The sequence below is a fragment of the Pygocentrus nattereri genome, chromosome 11, assembly GCF_015220715.1.
Source record: "Pygocentrus nattereri isolate fPygNat1 chromosome 11, fPygNat1.pri, whole genome shotgun sequence".
Taxonomy (NCBI): Eukaryota; Metazoa; Chordata; class Actinopteri; order Characiformes; family Serrasalmidae; genus Pygocentrus; species Pygocentrus nattereri.
In genome coordinates, this window is record NC_051221.1 from 25,058,076 (window position 1) to 25,069,571 (window position 11,496).

Below are 11,496 nucleotides of genomic sequence, written 5' to 3' on the forward strand. Positions count from 1 at the left end.
GTGAAGTGAGTTCTACTGAAGAGTCCCCACAGTGCTCAAACCAAACCCAGTCACCAGCCAGCTACAGCAAGACATCGGACGAGAAGGCAAAGTGAAGAGGAAGAGCACAGTAGCTGGTGTACTCAGTGCACCAGGTCTGTGTGCAAGGAGCACAAACATGTAGTTGTCATTTGAGAGGAATGTGAGCACTGAGATGGCAACTTGTGCTACAGTCATGTGATTTTATTTCATCAGTTATAATTACTATAATTTTATGGTATGCAATCATTTTCACATTCAGTATCAGTGTTATCGGCAATCAGTGACATGTGGACGTTACATGTGATAAAGTGACAAATAAACATGTTTTAAGTATTGAATGCATTATTTTGTATGTTTTTTTAATCACACTTGCATGTGTGGGTCATTTCAGACCCATGTATGTAAACTTGATGTAGTAATACAAAAATTATATTTATATAATATAAGAAAAGAAGAATAAAAACAATAATTTGTGATAATGGAACGAAATAGTTCATGAATACCTGGAATATTAAACAATGAAATAAACAGATTTCAAAACATATAGCAAAGAAATACTCAGTCACGCAGGAAACAATATAGGAGATAAATACGGGTCCTTATTGGCCCATGTTGTGCATTAGAAATGAAGCAATATAAAAACGAGTTATGAATGAAATTGATGAAATAAATTTATTCCAAAGATAAAGAAAATAAAAATTCAGACAGGTCACTTTTGACCCATGATCAGCATCAAAGACTTGAATCAAAGTTCCCATACAGCCATTAACCAGTGACGACATTGTGGGCTGGTTTCTCAGACCTAGATTAGACTAATCTTGGGTGTAAAAAATAGTTCTAGTGCAGATTAACCACTGAACCTTCAATTTAGTCAAGACTACATGTCCCAGAAACCAGACGTTAAAAGCACTCGTCCAAGATGTAGAAAAAAAGAAAAAAATACACACTGCCTTCATTTCTACACAACAAAGATGGGGTATAGTTTTTCACATGATAACTACTATTTAGACAATTTATTGTCTTACTTTTTTAATCTGGTCACTACTTACAGAGAGGAATCAGATAAAGAGGGTTAACAGTGATATTAGTGTAATTTAAAAATATAAAAAAAATGTTAAAAATTAATAACTAGAAAAAAAGTTGTCTATAAAGAGAGGATATGGGTGATCCATATGGAAGACCCTGGACAGGTCACCAGTCCATCACAGGGCAGACAGACAGACTGATACATTCACTCACACGCTCAACAACTGAGTAACATTAACTTATCTTTGCTGTTTCACCGAACTAGAAGATCAGTATTTTATGTAGTTTGCTAGTGTCTGCAATAGCTACTCACAGCCGCAACACCATTTAAGGTGGAACGGGAATATTCAAACAAGAAGCTGCGAAAAAAAGAAGCTAAATTCAGCCTCATAGTTTTAACACGGGTAGTATTTTTGATAAGGAGTTTTAGCCTATCAAAATATCCCACCCAGAAGTTTTATTTTACGGGTATACCTGTAATTATGTGCTATGGTAGTATGTGTAGAACGTTTCGATAAGTTAGCACAGCTCGTCAGAGCAGAGAACTTGTAGAGATGAGAATTATCACTCTGCATTGTCTTCTGGTTTTCTCAAATGCTAGAGGGTGCTCCCAAGTGAGTCCAACATGAATGGGATGATCTGGAGCATTTGAGTGAAATCATAGTTTATAAATTCTTTTTTTATGTTAAAGAATACAATAATTTCCTAAACACTGGATATCATAAAATATTTTAACATTGCTGTTGTATTTTATATTCAATATTAGTATTATAGCTCTTTATGACCATGTAATTCAAAGGATCCATTGGTATTCGAGAGAAGAATGTTTACAGCACAAAACGTATCGGGTTCTGAACATTTGTATTTAACACAGAGTGTGATAGAGATGATTTTTCGAAAACCCTATTGATTCTGCCCATAGAGAAATGATGCATAGACCCAGAGTTCCTAATATGGGCATAACAACAGTGGTCTATTAACCACACTGATGAGATTCCCACCAAAAACTATAGACAGCAGGGAAGCGAGAAAGTGTTTTAAGCTGTCTGCGCTCAGGTTAACATAATGTGAATGATGACGTTGTATTAAATTATTTGCCTTTTCCCCTTTTTTCCTTGTTTCCTTTGTGTTTGGTAATTTGCATCAAAGAGAAGGTGTCATGCTGGACTATAGTGAAGCTGGAGACAGTATACACACATAATAGACACATAAGACCGCAGATGCACCTCATCACTCTGCTCTCTCATTCTGGAAGAACGTTATGCAAATGAGCCGGGTGGCGACCATTAATTAATTAATTCATTCATTCATCCATTCGTTAATCCATTCATCCTTTCATTCATCCATTCACCCATTCCTTGATTAAAAGGTCTTGACTACTCAAAAATGAATTGCAGTGGGCCTACAGCTCTAGATACTGGTCAAGAGCATTTCATTCCTGTCCTGGGTGGCTGGTGTGCTGTAAAGTGTTACATAGTTGCACTGTTGGAACTGTTTCATAGAATGAAGAAGATTTAGGATCAGTTTGCTGAGTAGCTAGCAGTTGCTAAAAAGCAAATTACATGAGTGGAACTGGAATATGCTAGTTGCTCAGTGGAATATGGAAACCATTAACCAGACGACACTCACAAGCTAATGTTGCTAACAGATCTGCAATGCTAATAGACCTACTGCGCTAAAAGACAGAAGTGCTAACAGTTGCATACCTGCTGTAATAGTTTAATTATGCATCAGTTTGCTGGAAACATATTATATTGAACTACTACTGGTTGGCGCTGGCTCCAGAGCCTCTCGAGGCATGTCCACGTAAAGGCTCATGTGCGGAAGCCAAAAGGGACTGTGTTGTTTATGTCATCGTTTGTTAGCGATATGTGTTATTTATGATCATCTAGCTATGAGGACACTGAGGTCCAGACCTTGGTAGAACAGCACCATTAAGACAATACAGTCTTCTATGGTTCCGCCACAGTGTCAAAGGCCCACCCAAATGAGGACAGAATATTTATTATGTGTAATTTTTTATGATAGGAAACTTGATTGTTTCCTATGAGCGCTGTCACTGTATTATGGCCAAACAAAATCTGATAGCTCTGCCTTATTTTCCTCCACCCTCCAATAACTACTCAGCAGCTGCTGCTATACACAACCATTTCAGTAATCAGTGCCTGTCATGTTCGTAACTAGCATTGGGACACCAAGGTCCTTGAAAGTTTGGGAATTTTTTGAGATTCAGTGTGGAGCAAAGCAACGAAACTATCCAGTGGCTCTCAACTCAGTCATAGACTGAAGTGCTCACTCCATTTAGGTATAAAGCATACAAGCTAAGGGCTAGGCTAACATAGACTAATATATAACATCACTGAGCTAAAAATGTAACCAGCTGAGAGTTTATGAGCACAGTTAATTCATTAAGATTATATACTCTAGCATCATGTTGCTAACATTATTAAGAAGTCAGCAGATACATTACGCTGTAATTTGCCTCATGAACTGTATGTACCTTTCCTGCTAGTTTTGATGTGTGCTTTTTCAGTAATCAGTGAGGACAGAAATGCAGAACAACACGCAAAGTGAGAAAGAGAGAGAGAAAGAGATAAATGAAATAAAATAAATATAAAACTATCACATTTAATGCAGACTTCAACACATATTTTTAACTGAAAATGAGCAAATAAATATATAATCAAATGATTCTTTAAATAAACTTAACTTATGGTTAGTGTAATACTTATATACCACACTTAGTTTATCTGCTATGAGATGTAGGTCACATTTCTGCAAAATGGACCTCACTAAGCTTTTGATCCTATTTTATGGCCCTTTTTGCAATGTTCTGTGTCATGGGGTTTTGGTGTTCGCGTATGGAGAGGTCATTGTCGGGGTAAAATGTGTGGTTAGTGGGGACTTAACACGTCAGTGTTTCCATGCATCTTTTCTGTTTGTGTGTTTTATGTAGATTATGAATCGTAACAGTATTGCCACATCTGTCAATGCTCAATATTGAAATAACTGTGTCCAACAGCCCTTGCAAAGGTAACAATAATTAATATGATTAAAAACATCAGTATACCTAGCCAGCCAAAATGACTGAATACAGATAAACTGAATAAGAACATGCATTTACAGTGTAGCTCTATAACACAGTCTGTGCAGCTGCTAGTCAAAGCTGTGGAATTTTCTTTTTCTTCATGATTGTCTTCTCTCTGGGACAGGTATAAATAGTAATATAGTTATGTTTAACTAACAACACATACAGAATTTTATACTGTTTGTGTTTATTGAAACAACTTGTTATGTGAAGTGTTATGCATGTGTAATGTATGAAAAAGCAAAAGCTACTAGGCGAACAATAAGCATATTATACCAACTACGATCACAAGGAGCATCTGTTTTAAGTATTTTTTAATCACTGAGGAGAATCCATGAAGGTGGCTTTACAGGCCTCAGGGGAAAGAACTGCTGAACTAGCTATAGTGGCTCATTTCAGATTACAAGCATAGTGCAACTTAAAGAGAACTTAAAGTAGTAAACAACAGTGGTGGACAGTAACAAAGTAAATGTAATTTGTTTTTGTGTATCTATACTTTACTGAAGTAATATCCATTTTGGGTGACTTTTTACTTTCACTCCATTATATTTCAAAGTCAAATATCCACTACATTATACAAAATCTGTTGTTCCTTTTGGCTTATGTGTGTATAAAAACATAATATGAGAGTCTATTCAACATAAATGATGGACTAACCTAACTTTGTGTAAATAGACCACAATATAGAAATATGTACAAATATGCAGTCTTTTTCTTTGTCGATTTTCTGAGTTTATACAAACACTATTTCATTCAAATTTGTTTTGGCTAGTTTATGAACATGAACAGAGACCTACAGATGGAATACAGTAAAGGAGAATTCATTTGTGAATTTGTGTTTAAAGTTTTTTATTAAATTTAAACTTTTAACTAAGTTGCAAATAAATCTTAAACTGAAACTTTGCTTGATTGCAAAAAGTTATTTCATGGCCACTCAGTTCTACCTAATGGAAATTGTTTACTTTCTGTGTTTTGTGCTTATGATCATTTTAATAGACATCAGCATCACTAATTAATGACATTCTATTAAAAGACTGGTTTACCCAGAGAGACATTGGAGTATTTTCACCTAAAACCAGTTAATGAAGCAAGAGTCTTGTTACAAAAGCAGTAATAGGTCATTAAAGCCATAATTAATCTTTCAGTACTTTTACTTTGAATTCTTAAGTACATTTGAATGCAAATACTTTTGTACTTTTACTCAAGAGGAGGTCTAAAGGGAGGAACTTCTACTTTTACTGGAGTAGTATTTTACCTTGGGTATCTCTACTTTAACCCAAGTACATGATTTTTGTACTTAATCTGCCACTGGTAAATTAAATGCATTTTTACACATATCTGAATCTCCTGGGTGCCCTTTGCAGGGGTGTTAACTTTGGAAGGGCTGGAATTCAGGTGAGCTGAAATAAACATGGCGTGGTTAACTCAACATCCAGTCAAGGGTGGATTTAGTGATTCTGGGACTCTGGGCCCTCTGGATGCACACTTTTAAATTTGAGGCGAAGGCTTCCAAGTGACACAACTGTCTACACTGCAAAAACTATTTCTTGGTAAGTGAAATCTTCTTTAATCTAGTTGATCTAATATTTCTCATTTTGTGATTGCTGCAAGAATATTTTTATTTTAGATTAGATTAGATTATTTTAAAGGTCCATACATTTTTCTTTAATGATCTATTGTTTATTTGGCTTATATATTTATATTTATTTACTTTTTAATGTGGGTTTGTGTGTGTGTGTTTGTGTGGTTTTAGTTTCCAAAAACAGTTACATCACCATTTCCAAACCTCTATTTATCACTTATAATTAAACAGGATTTCATTTGTTAATGTCCCTTTAGGACTGATTTATGTATATCAGCCCTGCTTCTTTCAAAAAGCCATCCAGGCCAAGAACACTCCTTATAACTTCAGGGTGAATGGGTGTTGGTTGACCAGGCAGATAGATGTCAATATTTTGGAGTTTGTTTTTCATGACATCACAGTGACAATTCAGACAATGTGCTGTTTTTGCAGTTTAGTTTATGCTGGACTGTATTCTGGACTTTGCATACTGGGGAGCAAACATGTTTTGTAATGTAACTTTTATCCTAAAACACCCCTGCCCAGGACAAAATAGATCCACAGCTGCTGTTCATGCTTTTAACCACCTAGTGTCAGTAATGTGCACTTAAGTTTAGTAAGCTTGGATTAATGAAACCTTTTTTCAATGCTTTGCTGGTATAAAACCTCATCCTGTGTGTGGGCTCACAAGGACTGAATACGTCTTTGTGGTCAGTGGCAACAAAGTGGAGCCAATTTTACAGCATATGTGATCACTGTAAACCCCTGTAAAATATTAGATCCTTTTTTTACTACACTTTATGACAAGTAACATCTACTCTTGAAAAGCTTTCTAACTTCTCTATTATGATTCAATACATTCTGTGCAATCAGTACATAAACATTTAAAAGCAGGATGTATTTCATTTCCCTAAGTGCCTAAGTCTCTCTCTCTCCCTCATGTATATATATATATATATATATATATATATATATATATATATATATATGATTCATATTACTCTTTTAAGATGTATTAAAGAAAGCTTATGTCTAGCATTGAAAGCTTAATGGTTATATTGTACAATTCTAAGAGCTAAGAGTCAGCACATAAGGCTGTGTGCTGACTAATGGTGGAATACACAAGGATGTCAGATAACAGGTAATACCTCGAAGCTGATAGTAGTAGACCCTGGGATTAGCACACCACACATGTGGTTCATCAGGTCAGATAAGCAGAGCCATTGTCTGGAAAATGGGGGGAGTTGATAAACACAGGGAATACCTTAAGCTGACCTTGCAGACGCGCTCACATCTCGAGCGCATCCTTAAACTTTTATGGTATAGATTGGTGAGCTGGGCTAACGCACACACAGGAGGTTTGATGGAATCTACTGATATCTTGGGTAAAAAGGGAGTCAGATGAGAAGGGGTCAGAGCTTACTTGGGAGATACATGATGCATGTTCTCTGTTTGTAACCTCTCCAGAATTCTGTAATAAAACCGTTTGTTTCACTTCAGTCTGATCTACTCGTCTCATTTATTTTGCATCAACGAACACGCAGGACTGGTTTTGTCCACAATATATATATATATATATATATATATATATATATATATATATATACTGCTCAAAAAAATAAAGGGAACACTTAAACAACACAATATAACTCCAAGTAAATCAAACTTCTGTGAAATCAAACTGTCCACTTAAGAAGTGACAACACTGATTGACAATCAATTTCACATGCTGTTGTGCAAATGGAATAGACAACAAGTGGAAATTATTGGCAATTAGCAAGACACACTCAATAAAGGTGTGGTTCTGCAGGTGGGGACCACAGACCACTTCTCAGTACCTTTCTGCTTTCTGGCTGATGTTTTGGTTACTTTTGAATGTTGGTGGTGCTTTCACACTCGTGGTAGCATGAGACGGACTCTACAACCCACACAAGTGGCTCAGGTAGTGCAGCTCATCCAGGATGGCACATCAATGCGAGCTGTGGCAAGAAGGTTTGCTGTGTCTGTCAGCGTAGTGTCCAGAGGCTGGAGGCGCTACATGAGGTTGGTATGAGGGACTGATGTCCACAGATGGGGGTTGTGCTCACAGCCCAACACCATGCAGGACGCTTGGCATTTGCCAGAGAACACCAGGATTGGCAAATTCGCCACTGGTGCCCTGTGCTCTTCACAGATGAAAACAGGTTCACACTGAGCACATGTGACAGACGTGACAGTCTGGAGATGCCGTGGAGAGCGATCTGCTGCCTGCAACATCCTTCAGCATGACCGGTTTGGCAGTGGGTCAGTAATGGTGTGGGGTGGCATTTCTTTGGAGGGCCGCACAGGCCTCCATGTGCTCGCCAGAGGTAGCCTGACTGCCATTAGGTACCGAGATGAGATCCTCAGACCCCTTGTGAGACCATATGCTCGTGCGGTTGGCCCTGGGTTCCTCCTAATGCAGGACAATGCTAGACCTCATGCGGCTGGAGTGTGTCAGCAGTTCTTGCAAGATGAAGGCATTGAAGCTATGGACTGGCCCGCCCGTTCCCCAGACCTGAATCTGATTCAGCACATCTGGGACATCATGTCTCGCTCCATCCAACCAACGCCACGTTGCACCACAGACTGTCCAGGAGTTTGCGGATGCCTTAGTCCAGGTCCAGGAGGAGATCCCTCAGGAGACCATACGCCACCTCATCAGGAGCATGACCAGGCGTTGTAGGGAGGTCATACAGGCACGTGGAGGCCACACACAGTACTGCGCCTCATTTTGACTTGTTTTAAGGACATTGCATCAAAGTTGGATCAGCCTGTAGTGTTCCACTTTAATTTTGTGTGCGACTCCAAATCCAGGCCTTCATTGGTTAATAAATTTGATTTTCATTGATTTTTGTTGTCAGCACATTCAACTTTGCACAGAACAAAGTATTCAATGAGAATATTTCATTCATTCAGATCTAGGATGTTATGAGTGTTCCCTTTTTTTGGTGTGTGTATATCTAACAGTGATAAATGTAACAGTGATGGACATATCTACTAGCCTACTGTACCTACTAGTATGCTTAAACAAATAGTAGTTACACAAAACATATTCACTTGCTTTTTTTAGACATGGAAGGGTGGGGGCACATTAGCTTGGATTCTTTTAAAACAAAGCACCCTCTGCACAATGGCCCTGATTATGTTGTGTTTATAAATAGGTATGAGATACACAACAGAAATTGCTCATTGAGATTTGACCCCTCCCCCACCACACCTAAATGGCAGTCTAAAACACTCAAGATCCTGTGCTTCAGAAATTCAATTACTGGTAATGCCTCACATCGATCCTGACCTGTTCAGGATAAAAATAAAAAGCTAGTCTGTAAGCTGATTGTCTGTAATCCTAGCCATGGTGGCAAATGGGTAGGAGAGAATAACAACTGGCAAAATGTTTGAGTGAGTGTTTGCTGTGTTACTGAAGTGCATGGAGTCAGCACAAAAGGTCAAACACTTGCTGTTTTAGCCAAATAAATTAAAACTATAAACATTTTATTCAGTTGTTACACTTGCATGTCACAGACTTCTCATTTGAAATGTGATTAGAACACTTTAATCCCTTGTTGCCACAAATTGCCTTATGCAGAGTCAAGCCAATTAGACTGAAAGCTCAAGCGGTGACAGTAACTGGAAATGAGCTCAGAGTGAGTGTGCAGGCACCATCCTGGACCTAAAGACTCCTCTGCTGAGGATGCAGACAGTACAGCCTTTTTTGGGCTTATTTGCAACCCATTACTTCCCTTGTCACTAGGCATGAGCCAAGGCCTAATGAAATTACAAATTAGATATACTGCATGGGTTGTTCAAAAAAAAAAAACACATAAAAAAGCAAGATGTGTATATGTATGTACATTATATATATATATATATATATATATATATATATATATATATATATATATATATATATATATATTTATATATTAATGTTTAAAGTACATTTTTCATCAAGTAAACTGTTCTGAATGAACAATCCAACAATAAAAGAAGCCTCATGCATCTTATATGCAATGATAGGAAACACAGTAGCTCACAGAAAGCTCAGTTTCTATGTACTGATATTTAGAAAACAGCTCAGTCCACAGGTATTTTGACACAGTACAGTCTGGCCCTCTTTGAAAAAAGTTTGGACCTCCCTGAACTAAAGGCTTGAGGTTTTAACCACAGAGGTAGCAAGAAATGAAGAGTGGGGTTTTCAAAAAGTCTCATATTTCATATTCATGTGACAGAGTGCATCTGTCTGTTCAGGCTCTTCACTGAAATATTCTTTCATTGATATATTTGAGTCACTGAAAACAAAGAAACAAAGAAAGTGTAATCTCACCTGGCATGTGTGGGAAAACAACTTTCCAGAAAACATTTAAAACAGAATTAGACAATATATAAAACACAATTTTATGACCACTATCTAGACATTACCAAACACCCACAGCTTTTTACAAGGGTTGTATCCATGTGTTGTTTTTAAATTTGTGCCCTGAAATGTGAACATGCTCTTTCTAGAGTGTTTCCTGCCTTCTGCCCAGTGACTGCCGAGATCGATACCAGCACCTTTCATAACCCAGGATGATAAGAGACTAAGATAACGTGAACGTGCGTGTGAATGTGTAAAAAAGGAAACATGCAGATGGCTTCAATGACACTGAAGCCTATTTTACTGAATAACTCTTAGGGATGTTTATGATGAATCATTTTGAATTTCCTCCCAGCTATTATTCCAAGGTTCTTGTTTTCAGGTGACAACTGTGTAAGGAGTCTTGGGAAGATGTGACCAGTTTCCAGTTATCCAATGCGTCAGTAGCTAGAGCAAGGTCACAGTAGAATGTGGTTACTCATAGCCTTCCTTAAGGCCTTATCTGACTATCTATTCTGATTTATTCATGATTAACCAGGAGATAGTGACTAAGCCTTTATTTATGCTAATAGACATTGAAACCCCTGGCACAACATGCTACAGTAAGGGAAATGCAGCATTAAACGGTAGAAGCAGGAATCAGTTCTGCATCTGCCCAATAGTGAACACTTTATGCCATCGTTACGGCTTCTTCTTTACAGTCTGCTCCATGTGTTCCCATTTGTCATCATTAACTGAACCATCCCAAAAGCTCATCAAAACATACTGACATAAAAGTATAAAATGGCTAGAGAGCTGACTCCCACTAAGGAGTATTGTCAAACTATGATATACATTTTAAACAGAAGGTGTCAGAGCAAAGAAAGCCATTTGTTCAAAATTACAACAAACACATGAAGGTGTAGGGTGTACTGCTGTTAAAATGATCAGGAAACACTAGTCACAATAAAAAGGCTTGTTTCTTTTGAAACCTAATCATTGTATCTGCCTTTATCCTCTTTTAATAATTGATCACTTCACAAAGTCGTTTTCCATTACGTAATGGAACATGCTTAAAAATTTAAAGACAATGTGTTCCTGTACCGCAGGCAGAATAACATCTTCTCAACTAACACGAGTTGAAACTAGTAACCCAGCAGTGGAGTGTTTCTGAAGTCATTTATTTACAGGCTTACATAAAGTGCATGATTTTGAAAGATTCTTGTTTACATGATCATTTATGTTTTTAATTACTGAACATTGAGACCAAAGATCTAGAACTATTATTTTATTTATATTGGGCCATTTGAATAGGGTGCATTTAGTAAGAAAATACTGCTACATAAACATAATACATTGTGACAATACATAAATATTAACCATTAAACATATAACCATTAAATAAATACATTTCAGCTTTTTAAAATAAACTGTTAACAAGCAAAT